Here is a 17817-nt window from a genome sequence, read left to right as displayed (position 1 = left end):
GAGCATGATTGCGTAGTTCCAGTTTTTCTCCCTTTCTATATCCTTTGTGTTTTTATTGCACTACACTGGGCACTTCACCACGACAGCTCATGTTGCATGGCTGTCTGGGATCCCATGGGTCAGGTATTTAGTCTTGGGAGCCCAGCGACAAGCCGAGAACTATTTCTCAAAAGGGTAATCTTTATCAGCGGAAGAGGAATAGGCTTTTCCCCCTAAACTCTAAGGCTATTGCCATGATTTTTCCTCTTACCATTGGGTCTTCTTGGTCATGTGGCCCAAGATCAGCTTGCCTGGAAGCTCTGGGCCCCATTAAAAACTCTGAGTTACTCAGTAAATTACTCAAACTAGAACATTCAAATAGAGGATTTATTGCCTCCTGAATCCAAAGTGACCCACATGTCTCTTTCTCAGTGGTGGAGTGTACAACGTGAAACAACTTGGCCTTCACTTTGGTGAAAAAAATTTTGTGATGTGCCCCCAGATGGCTGAAATCTTATCAACTTCATTATGATAGCAGTCCCCTGAATGCTTTAAGGGTTTATTTTCCATTCTCTGTCATATATGTTTTTACCAAAGACTGTAGAATATTTACTACTCACTAATCATGAAGTCAGATACCTCAGAGGAAAGAAAGAGTAAGACTATCATTGTATATTCATAGACTCTTGTATTTTTTTTTCTTGTTGCATATGTCAAATGTAATTAACGGTTGTCTTATTGGTTCAGTATCTTTATCCTACAGAATATCAACTTCACAAGGGCTAGAATCCTGTTTATCCTGTGTGGTGCAGTACCCCTGTACCTTAACCTTGCATATAGTGGGGCTCTAAATCAGTACTTAAATGAATGAATAGAAGGATGGGGAAAGTAGGAGAGGATGGAATAGCCAACACGGAGTACTGATGCAATAAAGTGGTGGAGGAAGTCATGTAGGAATTTAATCAGAGGCTTATTCACAAGAAAACTTGAGGCCATATATTTTTTTAAGATTTTATTTGTTTATTTGACAGAGAGAGAGAGATCATAAGTACGCAGAGAGGCAGGCGGGGTGGGGTGGGGTGGGGGGGGTGGGAAGCAGGCTCCCCGCTGAGCAGAGAGCCTGATGCAGGGCTGGATCCCAGGACCCTGAGATCATGACCTGAGCCAAAGGCAGAGACTTAACCTGCTGAGCCACCCAGGCACCCCTTGAGGCCATATTTTTGCGGTTGAAATTTCTCGGAAAGGCCACAAGGAGCCATTTAAAGGGGTTTATGGTTCTTTGATGACATCCACTCATTCTTCAAGAGTGCTTTCCTTACTTTATACTTGGTTTAGTTATCCATACATATTTAAATTAGCACACGTATTTGTACATACACATCAGTGAGAGAATCCATTTTATTTTTAATTTTATTTTCCTAGCACCTGGCATATTACCCGACCATAATAAGCCCTTCAACATTTGTTAAATGATTAAAGGCCCAGTTAAAGTGCTGCTTCTGCTATGAAGCTTTCTTTGATCACCCAGCCAGAAATGCTCTCCTATATTCTTAAACTCAACTCCATTGTACTCTGTGTAGTCTTTGCTTTTCTATATTTCCTTGTTTTATGGGATTGTCAACTTCATTTTTGTATCTGAACAACATAGTACAATTACTTACATGAAGCAGACATTAAATATATATTCATTGAATGGAGAGAAGAAAATATGTTTGCTCTTTTATTGTTAATGTTATGGGTAGCAAAAGAATTATGCGGTGAAAATCATAACTTAAAATTTACCATTCAATTGTTGTAATTTCAATAGATTTATTTTATTCTATTATGTTATTTTCACAAATTGTGTGGGTATGGATGGACTTTAGAAAAGAAAAGACTTTTGGAAAAAGTTATAAATATGTAAGGCTTTCCTAAAAACCATTTTTAACAGATACCAGATTTTTTTTTTTGACAAATACCAGAAAGTTAATATAGGTACAAGGTACAGCCATCACCACTGTGTGATCCACAACATTTTCCTCACCCCCTACCAAATCAGGTTCTGGTGTTAGGTTTTTACTTCAGATTCTGTGGGGTGTTTTTGTTTATTTTGTTTCCTTTTAGCATGCCATGTAATCTTTTGTTGAAAACTGGACATGGTCTAGGGATAATTGAAACAGAGGGAAATAGGCCTTAAGTGAGAGATTTTATGTTAATATGGTTAGGAACTGGGCTGTATGTCATGTTACGGCTGTAGTTGCCAAGGATTCAGTTTCCTCAGGTGTACTTTTATTTTCTTCTCCCCTGTTGTCTTAGGTTTCCCTAAGAATTCCTTCTTAAATAGAATCTGTGTCTTCCCACTCTTGCATTTATAACCCACTGTTATCATACTGGAGTCCTGTTGATGTAGTGCTAAGCTGTCATGGGAGAGGAATTATTTCGTAATTTTACGAATGACCCTCAGCCATTTAGTGGACCTGAGTCCTTGGGGTGTAAGTTTCAGAAGTACTCCTTAGGTTTTTGCTTTTTTTCCTGTTAGGTTAAATGGGAGAGGGGCTGGAGTTGGCTAACTGCCCTTTCCTACGTGATACAAGAGTCTAGTAACATCATTTTACTTGGAGCACTGGGCTTTACTACAGAGAATGCTTTGGATGTATTTAAAAATGGTTACTTGACCCCTCCCTGTGACTAAAATGAGCAGGTATTTTGGGGGTCATTATCATGAGAATTTGGTAGGGTTCCTTGAGGTAAAATTCATTTGGGTTCTCCTAAGATTGGGTCCTCAAGGAGTTTCTCAGTCATACTTAGCTTCCAACCATTTGTCAAGTTTATCTCTGAATTATTCATAGCAGATTAAGACTCCAGCATCTTTTGCTCCAGGTAAGCTGATCTCAGCTGTGCTTCTCTGTGTTTGACTGTCTATCAGATTTCTGGGTGACAGTCTGCCCTGTGATCTTAATTCTCTGATGGGTCTAAGAAAAGGCATTTGGTTTCAATTTGTTCATCTTTCATCTTGTTGTAAAGATGGGAGTGATGACTTCCAAGCTCTTTTGTTGGAACTGAAACCAGAAGTCTTCCAAACTTCTTTTTAAAGTGCTAAATAGAATGTATTTTAGACTTTGTGAGGTTGTAAGGTCTTTGTTCCAGTTATTAAGCACTATTGTTGTAACTTGAAAGTAGCCATAGACAATAGACAAATGAATGGGAATCTGTGCATTGTTTTGCTGTTATTTTACCTATTTCTGCTCTAATCTTTACTTCCTTCTGGTTATTTTGATTTAACTTTCTCCACTTTTTATAATTTCTTAATATGGAAGTTTAGGTTATTGATGAGCTTTTTAATATATATTACTTAACATATATTAATTAATAATTAATAATTAATACTATATAAATATATTTAATATATTGGTATTTATGCTATGTGTTTTCCTCTAAGCACCGTTTCCCCTAAGTTTTCAGCATTTTCTGTTTTCATTTGCATTCATCTCAGGGTATTTTCTAATTTCCCTTTTCTTTGAACTGTTGATTATTTAAGAGTGTGTTGTTTAATTTCTTCATATTTGTGGACTTCTCCAGTTTCTGCTACTTATGCTTTATCTCATTACATTCAGTAACATTCTGTTGCTGATGTCTTGTTACAGAGAACATGCTTTATATGATTTTCATATTATTAACTTTATTGAGACCTCTTTTGTGGTGTAATATAATGATCTATTATGGAGAATGTTCCTTGTATTCTTGAGAAAAATGTATTGTGCGGCTGTTAGGTAGAGTGTTCTATAGGTATCTATTGGTCCAGTTGATTTGTAGTGTTAATTCAAGTGTTCTGTTTATTTGTTGATCCTCTTTCTAGTCATTCTTTTTAAATTTTTTTAAGATTTTATTTTTTAAATAGTCTCTACACTCAACCTGGGGCTCAAACTTAAAACACCAAGCTCATGAATCACATGCTCCATTGACTGAGTCAGCCAGGCACCCCTCTGGTTGTTCTCTTAATTATTTAAAGTGGGATGTTGGGGATGCCAGGGTGGTGCAGTCGGTTAAGCATCCAGCTCTTGGTTTCAACTCAGCTGATAATCTCAGGGTCCTGAGATTGAGCCCTGTGCCAGACTCTGTGCTTAGCTTAGAGAATGCTTGAGATTTTGTCTCCCTTTCCCTCTGCCCCTCCCCCATACACATGCACTCTCTCTATAAAATAAATCTTTAAAAAAAATAAAATGGGATGTTGAATTCTTCAACTATTATTGTCATTTTCTTTTAATTCTGTCAGATTTTGCCCCATGTATTTTGGGGCTTTGTTGATAAGTGCATATATGTTTATAATTGTTAGATCTTTTTGATGGGTCAGTCCTTTTATCATTGTAAAATATCTTTGTCTCTAGTAACAAATTTTGTCTTAAAGTCCGTTTTTTCTTGACATTAGTATAGCCACTCCAGTTCTCTTTTCCACACCATTTGTGTCATGTATCATTTCCCATCCTTTTCCTTTCAAGTTATTTATGTCTTTGAATCTAGAGTGTGTATCTTGTATATAGACAGTATAGAATTGGGTTTTGTTTTTTTAAAATAAAATCCGTTCTTCCAGTCTCTACCCTTTAGTTGGTAATAATAGTCAGTTTACATTAATGTAATTACTGATAATGATTTGTATCTGCATTTTTCTATTTTTTTTTCTGTCTTACATCCTTTTATTCCCCTGTTCCTCCATTATTGCCTTCTTTTGTATTAAATAGATATGATTTACCTTTTAATTAGCTATCTTTTTTTAGTGTATTTGTGTTTTGAGTTTTATTTTTGTTGAGTTTCTTAGGGATTACAATTAAAATCTTGCCTTATAACAATATAATTCAAAGTAAAAACAATTATAGTAGGGTACAAAATCTTTGCTCTTATATATTTTCACTCCTCCTTCCTTCTTTGTGCTGTTGCTATCATAGATATTTTATCTCTATATATTGTATGCCCATCAACACTGATTATAATCATTCTTTTATGCAGTTGTTTTTAAAGTCAGATAGGAGATATTTAAAAAAGAGTTCCAAATTTAAAATATATTTATACTGAATTTACATTTTCCTATACTGTTTTTACATTTAGTTGTCTTTACTGGTGCTCTTTATTTCTTCATGTGGATTTGAGTTACTGTCTAGTGTCTTTTCATTTCAACCTAAAAGGACTCCCTTTAATATTTCTTGTATGGCAGGTCTGCTTGTGACAAATTGTTTTTATAAAACAACATTGCTTCAACATTGCTTCAAATACCTCATAATAGCGTATTTCTAATTCTTTCCTCCTGTCCCATTTACCATTGCTGTTATTCATTTCACTTACCTAAACATGATAATCACCTAATATACTGTTGCTATTATTTTATTGAACAAACTGTTAATCTGTTAGATCAAATAATAAGATAAAAGATTTTACTCTCATTTATGATGTTTCCAAGTCTGCTACTTTATGTAGATCTGAATTTCTGACCTGTGTCATTTTTCTTCTCTCTGAAGAACTTCTTTTAACTTGACAAATTCCCTCAATATATGTTTATCTAAGAAAGTCTACTTCTCCTTCACTTTTGAAGGATACTTTGACTGAACACAGAATTCTAGATTGGTGCTGTTGTCCCCGTCCTCCCCACCCCCTGCCAACACTAAATATTTCACTCTACTCTTATCTTTCTTGCATGGTTTCTGAAGAGTAGTCTGATATAATTCATATCCTTGCTTCTCTACAGGTAGTATGGGTCTTGTCCTCGGGCTTCTTCTTTATTTTTTCCTTTCTTTCTTTTTTTTTTTTTTTTTTTTTTTTTAAGATTCTTATTTATTTATTTGACAGAGAGACAAAGCGAGAGAGAGAACACAAGCAGGGGAAGTGGGAGAGGGAGAAGCAGGCTTTCTGCTGAGCAGGGAGCCTAATGTGGGGCTCCATCCCAGGAAGCTGGGATCATGGCCTGAGCCAAAGGTAGACATTTAACCTCTGAGCCACCCAGGTGTCCTTGTCCTTTGGCTTCTTTCAGGACGTAGTCATTGTCTTTGATTTTCTACAGTTTGAATATGATATACCAAGATATAGATTTTTTTTAATTCATCTTGCTTAGTATTCTCTGAGCCTCCTGGATCTGTGGCTTGCTGTCATTAATTTTGAAAAAATTTTGGCCATCATTACTTCAAACCTATCTTCTGTTGTTCCTTTCACTCTTTCTTCCCTTTCTGATATTCCCATTATGTGAATGTTATATTTTTTGTAATTGTCTTGCAGATCTACTATAACAGTCCAACATTTTACAATGTCAAAAAAACCCCACTTTTTCTCATGAATAAGGGAAATCAAATGCTAGATTCAGGAGCCTCAGTTCAACTTCTTGTGTTTATCCATTCATTGTTTCATTCATTCAACATGTATTTTTATTGACTATCTACTTTATGTTAGTTCTCTGAGTGGCTTTATTTAATGTCATGGCCTTGTATGCATTATGTTCCCTTAAGTATTTCTCAGCAGTGACAACTTCATCACTTTGGTGATGAGTGGGGAATTAATAATTCCATCTTTCATTGTTCATTTCCAGGACTTAACAGAAACCATTTGGAAGAAAAAACATGTAAAAGTCTGCAATGGCATTTTCAGCTTTCACGTTGAAGGAGATAGATGTAGAATTGATGATTTTGCTACTTACTATTATTGCATTTTGCTTTTGAAGGAGAAGTGACTATGTGGTCATCAAAATCCATTAACAAGTGAAAAATAAGAAGGACTATGCATCCAATGCAGGTTACATTCAGTTTTGGTTATGATGAAGAAATCCAGTGAAGGTGAAATATGTTTGCATATTCTAATGATTTACCATTAAAAGAACCAGTTTAAAAGAAGAATATGAACACCACCACAGATGGCTTAATTTTACCCCTTGAACATAGTTCTTTATGCCATATGGAGAACCATGCACGAAAAAGCAGCTCAGTCTTCAGTCTGGAAGAGTCCTAGCAAAGGGGAAGTCTTAATAGGAACAATATGTATTAATAAAGAATACAAACACAGAATTGCTAAATATTTTGACTTACATTTTTGGCCCCATATTGCAACACTGATAAAGCTCTTATTATCTGTGAATATCCCTCCATTCTGAGGGGTTAAGGAATAGTATGCCTAAGGATGGTTCTCCCTATGGCCAGGAAAAGGTAGATTACCTTTTTAGTGTTGCATTTATTTATTTTATTTATTTTTTAATTTTTTAAAAGATTTTATTAATTTATTTGACAGACAGAGATCATAAGTAGGCAGAGAGGCAAGCAGAGAGAGAGAGAGAGGGAGGAAGCAGGTTCCCTGCTGAGCAGAGAGCCCGATGCAGGGCTCGATCCCAGGGCCCTGAGATCATGACCTGAGCCGAAGGCAAAGGCTTAACCTACTGAGCCACCCAGGTGCCCCTAGCGTTGCATTTTAAAAACAACAAAAAAAAAAGCTGTACACATTCTAGAATATCTTGCTTTATGTAATAGAATATCTCTGAAAAGGTTGTACTTAACTTAGCTTTTACATGATGAAAAACATCTTAAATATACTGTGTGAGAACTGAAAACAACCTGTAATGAGCCCTTTTGTAGTCTATGGAATTACTAATAATTTTTTTTTCCTGTGGGCTTTATTTTTTTTAACTTCTAGAAGAAAATATAGGTAAAAAGCTCATTGACATTGGTCTTGGCAATGCTTTTTCTCAGTATGATACCCAAAGCATAAGTAACAAAAGCAAAAATAAACTAGTGGGACTAAAAAGGAAACAATGAACAAAATGAAAAGACAACTTACAGTACGGGAGAAAATATTTGTAAACCACAAATTGGATAAGGGATTAATATCTAAAATATATAAAGAATTCATACAATATAATAGCAAAACAAAATAATTTTTAAAATGGGCAAAGGGCCTGAATAGATATTTTTCCAAAAAAAGATATTCAGTGGGTGCATGAAAAGATACTGAGCTTCACTAATAGGGAAATGCAAATCAAAACCACAATGAGATATCACTCTCATCTATTAGAATGGCTGTTATTAAAAAGACGACATAAGTGTGAAGAGGGTGTAAAGAAAAGGGAACTCTTGCACACTATTGTTGGAATGTAAATTTGTACAGCCACTATGAAAACAGTATGGAGGTTCCTCAAAAAATTAAAAATAAAACTACTATATGACCCAGCAATTCCATTTCTGAGTATATATCTAAAGGAAGTGAAACCACTTTCTCAAAGAGACATCAGTACCCCTATGTTTATTGCAGCATTATTTACAATAGTCAAAACATGGAAACAACCTAAATGTCCACTGACAGATGAATGAATAAAATATGGCATATATATATATGGAACATCCTAGAAACAGAATAGATTGGTGGTTGCGAGGAGTGGGGGAAATGGGCGAAGGTGGTCAAAGGGTATATAGACTTTCAGTTCTAAGATACGTAAGTTCTGGAGAGGTAACACGAAGCATGCATGGTGACTATAGTTAAATTTGAGAGTAGATTTTAAAAGTCATTACACTCACACACACACACAAATTGTAACTATATAAGGTAATGAACATGTTAACTTTATCATAGTAATCATTTTATGATATATACAAATAATTATATTGTATACCTCAAACTTACCCAATATTATATGTGAATTGTGTCTCAATAAAGCCAGAAAAAATACATATAAAAGCACCCAAAGCAAACAAAAACAAAGGCTACTATATACTCCACTTCCATTGTCAGGCTTATTCCCTGTAAGTATCAATTTTATACTGTTGATACCCTCCTCCCATAAGAATGATTCCTCATATATATATCACCTTCATTTCTGGCTTTTCTTCCTGATATATTATAGTGTTTTTACATCTTTAAAAAAAAAAAAAAGATTATTTATTTATTTGACAGAGATCACAAGTAGGCAGGTAAGGCAGGCGGGGGCAGGGGAGCAGACTCCCAGCTGAGCAGAGAGCCCAATGGGGATCTTGATCCCAGGATCCTGAGATCATGACCTGAGGCAAAGGCAGAGGCTTAACCCACTGAGCCACACAGGTGCACCATGTTTTTATATATTTTAATGTCAGGTTTCTCCTCCTCCCTCTTTTCTCTCTCCATACGTACAACACACATTAAAAGTCTGAAAATATTCATGTACTCCAAAATATTTCTGGGTAGTGTAGGGTAGATAATTAGTTTTTTGCCTTTTTTCTGTGTTCTCTAATATTTCAGTAATGTTTAGGTATTATATAATTGAACATGATTACATTGAAATGTCAAGGATATTGATGGAAACATTTGAAAGGTTATTTTCAATACTTGCCTTCTGTATTGGGCAGAATTCTTAGCATATTTCCCCTTTTCTTGATGATGTTGATTACACAGGTCATACCTCCAGGCCAAGCCTCCTGCTAACCTGTACACAGCTTCCAAAGTGATTTTTCTAGTACACAAAAATGGCTGGCAATTCTATGCTTAACAGCTTTCAGTTACACTTCATCACCCACTTAAGAGAAATCCAGATTCTTGCTCATTACTGAAGGCTTCCTGTAGCCTGATGCAACCTACCATTTCTGGACTTAATTCCCAACATTAGACTGTGCCAGGATTGCAAAGAGGGTTGAGAAGTGGATCTTCTAACCTTGAGGCGTTCATGGATTGTGAACTGGTACTTAGCCTCGTAGCTGTTAATGGTCTGGTTAGTGCATAAAGCCAGAGCCACCACGACATTTCAGAATCCCAAGTAATTATGTCCAGTGAACAAACATGATTTGGTCAAAATAGGGAAGCCTTCAATTGCCCTGGGAAGAGGTGATAGCTGTTTGGAAAATAAGAAGAGGAGACTGTGCTGGTAGTAATACCACTTCCACATCTGCAGGTGGTATGATGAATAGTTGTAACTCATACCGTGTGGGGTTTTTGAATCTACACAGGCTTTTATGCAAAAATACCATCTCTTACCCATCTTTTTTATTTAGTCCTCAAAATTGCCTGCTGAAATCTTACTGGTAACTTCAACTCACATGTAAGGAATGAAACCCAAAGAAATGAAATTGCTGCTTCAAGATTACACAGCATATCTGAGTCAGACCTCACTCTGCCTCCGAATTCTGTGATCACCATGGATAGAACCTCAAGGTTTTACTCTCTGATCCAAGATCAAGGAAGTAGATAAAAGAAAGATTCCAGGTTCTAGAACTGGGTCTTTCCTGGGCCACCATGAAGCAGCCTCTTGGAACTATCTGTGCTCCTTATTATGACAACCACAGCAAGGGATTGTTACTGTGTTTACCTTGTACCTAGCACTGTGCTAAATGCTTTACATATTTTACTACATTTAATCTTGGCAACCCTACGAAGTGGCTGCTTTATATTTCTCCATTATCTAAATGAGAAAAGTATGGCTTAGCTAAGTGGCTTAACCCAAAGTCACACAATGAGTTCGTGGCAGAGCCGAACCTGAACCCAGGTCAGCTTCTTGACAGAGCCCACGTTCTTCTGTTGAGCTTCACAATCCACTGCATGCCTTCGTCTAACAAAATGGTTAGAAGTCAGTTTTTTTAGTCTGGGATAGCCATTTCTAGGATTTTGGATGTCACACGTCGGTTTTTTTACAGGGGCCCTCCTCTTCTCTTTTTAGCTAAAAGCCATACTGATTAAATGAAACAGTATGATGACAACTTGTTTCTTCTGTGATTCTCCTCATTTCCTCAACCTTATCTTCTTTGCACTCAAATATTAGCAATCTACTGAAATTGTTTTAAATCTGTTATCATTTAGCTTTAGTATAAAATCCTAGGAAATGACTTTATAGTAAAAAGAGCAGCAGAGTAGAAACAATGCCAAAATAAAAATCTGAAAATCTGATTTCCAGTTCTAATTCTGCCCCTTGCTAGCTACCTTTGCTCGGTCCAGCCTTTTCAACTGATTTGAGGTATCTATTAACGTTCAGTAGTCAGTGACAATGGCCTGTGTGCCTCCCCTTACAGAACACATGGAAGATTAAGCCAGTCTAAGTCAATAATTCGGTAAAAACCAATAAGACAGCCCTAAACACCTGTGTCCTGAATTCTCTCACTTTTAAATTAATTTCTAAGAAAACCCTCAGAGTAATGTGTAAGAATATTTTAAGAACTTCATTGGTTTGTCTCTGGAAAATTAAGCCTAATTGATTTTTGATTTTCAGGTTTTGATTTCAAATAGAGGATAGTTTTTCTTTAAATAGCAGCAATGTACCAATCTCTTTATATAAAAAGTGGATATTTAAGACACACTTAGGGAAATGATTCTTGAACATCTTTCCCTTCCTTTCAGTCTATGAATTGTAATTGTGACTGTTAAGTAGGTGTATACTCTTTAGCTGTTATGAGAGCCTTGGTTCCTGATTTCAGTACCAATACACATTTTGAGAAAAAGCCATGAATATTTTCCTTCTTCAGTCTCCCCCACAGTTCTTTATTTCAGTTCTAAATAGTATCCATGTTTCTTGCCATGACAGATTATACCTAGAATCACTTTGAACTTGATGAGAGCAAGCAGAAAATTAGTGAAATGGAGCTGATCCCTTGCTTCTGAATGATCGAGCCAACACAACGTTCACCTTTCCTGGTAAGTACTTTTGCCCTAGGCCTCAATTTTTTCTTCCTGATTCTGATTTTTCTCCTACTTCTCATGGGCTGGGAGAATTTCTTTACATGTTGGCCTGAAATCTTGATTTGGTGGTTATTGCTTTGGATGTAGTACCTGTGAGTGAGCATGATATCATCCATCGGGAGCAAATGTGAGAGAGAAGAACGCCATCAGTAGGACAATGTCCTGCATGAAAGACCTCATTTATCTTGTCAATTTTAATGCACTGCCCCAGTAATTGTCTTGTTGGTATTTAAAGATTTTCATTAGCTAAGTATATAATGATATACATAAATAAAGTCTGACAGTTACTATAAAATCAAAAGGCTTACATCCTTAGAAAAAATGAGTGGACATACCTGGTCTCAGATTGGGAGGTCTTTCTAATCATGTCACCCAAAACAGAAAACATAAATAAATAAGACTGACTAGATTATAGATCTATAATTACTACATTAAGTTTGAAAAACAAAGGAAAAGACTTGGGAATTTATATGACACATAATCAATATTTTTAGTGTATAAATAGCTCATATATCAATAAACAGATGTTGAACAACCCGATAATTGTCCAAGGAACATGTTAGGTGTTACTGTTCAAAGGGAAATATTTTTTTAAAGGAAGGGAAAGTATTGCTCCGTTAGTGTAATAAAATGTATTTAATTAGTAACTAAAATTGAAATGTTGGAAAGCGAGTAAAGATGGGGAGAGATTGAAGCACACTTATTGTTGGAGTTCAAATTAATGAATCCGATGGCCCAACCAGAATAAACTGTATATGTACCATGCTCAATGGCATGAGATATTCCTTAAATTAATGGTATAGAAACCTATAAGAAAACAAGTCAGAGAGTAACTGGAACTGAAACTAGGGGTAATCCAACTTGTTCTACCTTAACGGAAGGTCTGGAGACAGGTTTGGGAGATCTGGAGCACAGACTATAATATGAAATTACAACACGGTGGTCTTGGGTTGTCAGTAAAATATAAGAATCTTCTTGGGAGCTGCAGCCCTATGGATTCTCCTGCTGATGTTGCTGTGGTTAGTGCAAATAATGAGTGTTTTGTGGATTCATATTGTCCCCCGGCCTACAGTAGTCACTGTGCTTGGATGAAACTTAGGGAGTTGGTATCATAGAGTGAATTCTCCTAAAGAGGTGGGTTTTGTAACCTAATTTGAGATGTAATGATGTCAGCTTATCAGCCTTTCCTTTTCCTTTCTTCTTCTTTCTTCTTTTCCTTTTTTTCCCCCTGCTACCAAGAAGGGTTGAGACTTCCCAAAGGAGTTAAAAAGGTAGCAGAACATAAGAGAAAATGTTAATGCAGTTTAGTAGTCAAATAAATGCATTGTGAATTAATAGCTTTTTATCAAATTGTCAAAGAGTTTTTAAATTTTAATATTCAGTATTCTCAGATACTATTAATTGCCTACAAAGAGCCACCCCACTTCAACTTCTTCCTTACTGGCAGAATGCTCATGCTTACTCTAGGGTAAAATCCAGAGTGGTTTAAGACTTAGCTGTCACTATTACTCTTCCTGGTAGTTCCATGCTCCTTATCAGTGACTTGCTTAGGAGAGGGCATGTCACCCATTTCCCAGCCAATGGGACCTGAAGGCAGCCTCCTATAGGGCTTCTGGGAGAGATTTCCTCATTCTAGGAGGGGGACATCAGGGGGTATGATTCATTTTTGCCTCTGGTTATGGTCTTGCTGGGATGTTTATCCTAGAACTGCTTCAGATGTTTTGGAATCCTGAAGGGAGTCAGCCTGAGGGCAAATTCGAAGAATGACATTATTAAGACATTTCATCAGTAATCCTGAAAACTGCTCTTCCATTGGTCCTTTGTTAAATGAGATATTTTCCCACATTAGCTAGTTTCCATTAGGCTTTCTTTTCCTTTTGACAGAATGAAATCTGATATATATACCATAGGAACATAAGAACTTCAGTTCACTGCGATGGAGAATCAATTCGTTCAGTATTTTCACAGGAAAATTTCACGAAACATATAAAAAGATTTTGATCTAAAAAAGCCACTTTAGTAAGAAGTTAAATGATTATATATCAGTTTCAAGTTTATATATGGTAATACTGCTTATAATAGTGAAAAATGGTAGAAACTGAATTTCCAGTGACACAACAATTAAATAGATTTTAGACTAGACAATGCCATACTCCTTTTTCATCAAATTAAAAAGTATTTAAAAATCAAGTAACTCCTTGGCTTACTGTAAATGTGCATATGAGAAAATCTGTTACCACAAAGAAAATATTGTTTTAGTTGATTATGAATATATCTTCCATTTATTTATTCATGAAACAGTGTTTTGAGGGTAAACAATGTACTAGGCATTCTACTAGGTGCTAGAGGTACAGTGGGTCAGTGCAAAATAAGTTGTTGGACTCACAGAGATTACCTTCTAGAGAAGGCAATGACCAAGGAGACAAAGTTGTTTTGATTTTCTAGCAAAGGGTGAAAACCAGGGTTGTGTGATGGGCAGTAAATGGGTTGATGATTGAAGCCATCATTAGGAAGGTAGTCAGGGTGGCTCTTTCTGAAGTGTGACATGATGGATGAAAAATGCTGCCCATGCCAAAAAATGAGAAGAGTGATCAAGGGGTAGATCAGCAAAAACAACAGTTCTAGTGTGAAAAAGAAATCAACATGGAAGTAGAAACAATGCCAGTGTGGTCTGTGCAGTGTATTGGGGATTGGATAAAATAGTACCAATGGTGTTGGAGAGGTAGACAGGATCCCACTCATGAGTAAAGGTTTGTAAGCCACATAAAGAGTTGTGATTTTATTCTAAAAGTCATAGAATGCCATTAAATTATTTTAGTTTGGAAAATGACATGATGTGACTATCGCCCCCTAGCTGTTGTGTGCAGAATGGACTGTAGGAACAGAAACAAAAATTAAGAATCTATAGTCATGGGATGCCTGGTGGCTCGGTTAAGTGTCTGCCTTTGGCTCAGTTCATGATCTCAGGGTCCTGGGACTGAGTCCCAGCGCTATGGGCTTCTTGCTCAGTGGGAGGCCTGCTTCCCTCTCTCTCTGCCTGAGGCTCCCCCTGCTTATGCATGTTTGCTTGCTTGTTGCTTGAATATGTTTTGGAGGATGAATAGGTTTTTCTAATGAGTGTATGTTGGTGGTAGCAGCTATGAAAGAAATAACAAAACAAGTGTAAATCTCAAAACAGGTCATTAAATACGTAAGTCTGGTGTTTAGAGAGACCTAGAGAGACCACTAGGCTGAACATTGTATCCAAAAGATGGTACAAAACACTGATTTAGGGGCGCCTGGGTGGCTCAGTGGGTTAAGCCGCTGCCTTCGGCTCAGGTCATGATCCCACGGTCCTGGGATCGAGTCCCACATCAGGCTCTCTGCTCAGCAAGGAGCCTGCTTCCCTCTCTCTCTCTCTGCCTGCCTCTCTGTCTACTTGTAATCTCTGTCTGTCAAATAAACAAATAAAATCGTTAAAAAAAAAACAACACTGATTTACTTTTCTCATTTAATCACCTACCACTCTACTTAGAGTCATTCCCAGATGAACACACAAGGATCAATTTTCGTTTTTCTCATTGTTACCCCCTCTCCTACCCCAGCCTCCAGGCTTTTTTTTTTTTTTTTTTTTTTTTAAAAACACAGCTTTTTCCTCCAGGGTGTCTGATCTATCCTGGGAAGGCTGGCAGTCACATTCTTCAGATTGGGATGCACTGTGGTAAAATGTGGGTAAGACAAACATACCTGTCTTTTAGCAAAACTCTGGAGCATTATTGTGTTAACAGTTGGCAAGAGGAAGAAAGTCAAGAAGGGACAAAGAGGGGGAAAATGACCTCTGTAAGTATAATATTCATACAAAGAGCATATAGAAAAATGAACACATTCCTGCACTGCTAGAGGGAGCATAAATTCTTGCAACCTTTCTAGAGGGCTCTTTTTTTTTTTTTTTTAAGATTTTATTTATTTATTTGACAGAGAGAAAGAGACCACAAGTAGGCAGAGAGGCAGGTAAAGAGAGGGGGAAGCAGGTTCCCTGCTGAGCAGTGAGCCCGATATGGGGCTTGATCCCAGGACCTGAGATCATGAGCTGAGCCGAAGGTAGAGGCTTAGCCCACTGAGCCACCCAGGTGCCCCTCCAGAGAGCTCCTTGATACAAAGATCAAAAGTCATAAAGATGTGTTTAGCTTTTTGATACTTAAATTCAATTTCTACATTTTTTTTCATGTGGAAATCATTGTGCATGCAGGAAAAGATTTAGTTAAGGATGTTAGTGGTAGCATTCCTTATAATAATGTAAAATAGGAAACGAATTATTAACAGTAGGAGACATCATGTGGACTACCCAAACATTAAAATATTCTCCTGTCATTAACTTTTACATTGTGGAGTGTTTAATGATGTAGAAAAATGTTAACATATTATTGAGTAAAGAAAGTTATGAAATGGTATATATGTTGTGATTGCATAACAATATCAACATGATTGGAAATCTTTATACTGAAATATTAATAGTGATGTTGGTATTAATCGCGACTTCCCTTCTTTCCTCCTCCTCTCTTTCTTTCCTTTCATCCCTCTCCTGTCTTCCTTCTTTTTTTCTCTCATTTTCTACAGTGCATGTAGATATAAGATAGAAAAATCTTAAGGTTAAAAAAAGAATTACTGCTACTTAAAGGATGTATCATAGATTGACAGATTGGGAACTCTGTTGTCAATGTGGTGACATGAATATTAGCAACCGTGATTAATACCAAAGAGGGAATTGGCAATGCAGAGAGGGAATTAGACATCCATATTTAGCAAATGATTGTTTTACCTAATGTTCCCTCTGAAAATATTTGTTGACATACTTAGGTCTCAAATGATTGAAAATGGACGTCTGGACTGTGTCAAGTTTCTACTTAAGAGTTAAATGTGATTGTGGTCCTTGTGCAGTGGGAATGAAGGAGAACAACATTCAGATGGGGATACCTTGGGAGCTCAGAGGCGTCTACACAGATTTGCTTGTCCCCTTAGTTCACGAGAACTCAGAAATAAATGGTATCGAAAAGGCTTCCCTGAGGGCAAAGGTGTTTGCTTCAGTTTTTCCTTCCATTAATCCCTGTGCTTGTAGAAGCTGTGTCTGCATTTGAAGTTAGATATAAACCGTATGGCGTATGGAGGCCCGGGAGGTGCACCGCATTGCTCTCTATGTTCATGCCTTCTTGCCTTTATTACGCTGCTCTCTCCGCATGCATTACCCTTTCTCGCCTAAATGGTACCGGCCTTAGGTTAAGAAATAGTACCATAAGCAGACATTCATTTATAAATTCTAGCCTGGGACAGAATACAGGAATCTTTTTATATTCACTTCCAAAATATGTAACTCTTACCTACCCAGTATAAAATGTGGGGTGTGCATGACCATTGTTTTGACCAAGTCAGTTGTAAGCTCAGACGGAGGCAAAGACCAGACACATGCCCCATGGGTGGATCAAGCAGGGTTTAATTATCTCAAGGATGTAAAAGGAAGTTAGCATAGTCATGATACGTATCACAGAGGTCAGCAACGTCAGGCCAGATGGAGATTCCAACTTTTGAAATTCTCATCACTGGGCAGGTAGTTACAGATGGTAAGACCCAAGTGAGAATCATATCAGTCTTTCTGGAGAGTTAATAGTCTTTCTCTTTATATCTAGCACTAAACACCTAAGACTGGATAAGTTCTCTCAGTAAAGTAGCCTGGGGATGTGCTGGGGACCACTTCTTTGACACCAGAAGTACCTTCTTAAACTTTATAGTGGAAATAAGCAAAGGCCAACCAAATGAGAACAAGCAAAGGCTATTTATTCAGAGCTTCTACAGCAGGGGGGCCAGCTACTGTCACTTGGATTTTGGCAGATACTCAAAGGCAGGCAGAAGGTTGGAAAAAATATAAAGCTTCAGGTATGCCCTGATTGATAACTATGAACATGAGGAAGTTGTAGGCAGGCTGGGGACAAATATTAGGAAAACTGCCTGTCATTAATCAAAGCCTGGTCATTTGGGGCCAATTGTTACTATGGTTATTGTCTGGCTTCCTGGACCCATCACTAGAGATAGCAGTCAGACTTCCTGCAGGTCTAACTTATAGCAGCCTGGCTTCCTGGATTGGTTGATTTCCAACTTCAGCCTTCTGTTGCAAGCCTTAGATCAGAGTTCTGTTTTTATATATGTTCTGGGCTCTGTTATTTGTATACTCAACCT

At 37.1% G+C, this 17817-nt stretch overlaps 1 protein-coding gene across 1 annotated transcript in view; it reads left to right on the top strand.

Moving 5' to 3' along the window:
• Nucleotides 1-17817, top strand: part of CFAP95 (cilia and flagella associated protein 95) — a 167695-nt gene that overhangs the window by 6169 nt on the left and 143709 nt on the right. Inside the window, exon 3 of the mRNA XM_044265931.1 lies at nucleotides 11456-11565. The gene's annotated coding sequence lies outside the window, so the exon portion shown is untranslated. The remainder of the gene's footprint in view (nucleotides 1-11455; nucleotides 11566-17817) is intronic.

Source organism: Neovison vison, chromosome 9 (genome assembly GCF_020171115.1).
Source record: "Neovison vison isolate M4711 chromosome 9, ASM_NN_V1, whole genome shotgun sequence".
NCBI lineage: Eukaryota > Metazoa > Chordata > Mammalia > Carnivora > Mustelidae > Neogale > Neogale vison.
The sequence above is the reverse complement of the archived record's forward strand: the minus strand, read 5'-3'. Positions and strand labels throughout refer to the sequence as shown.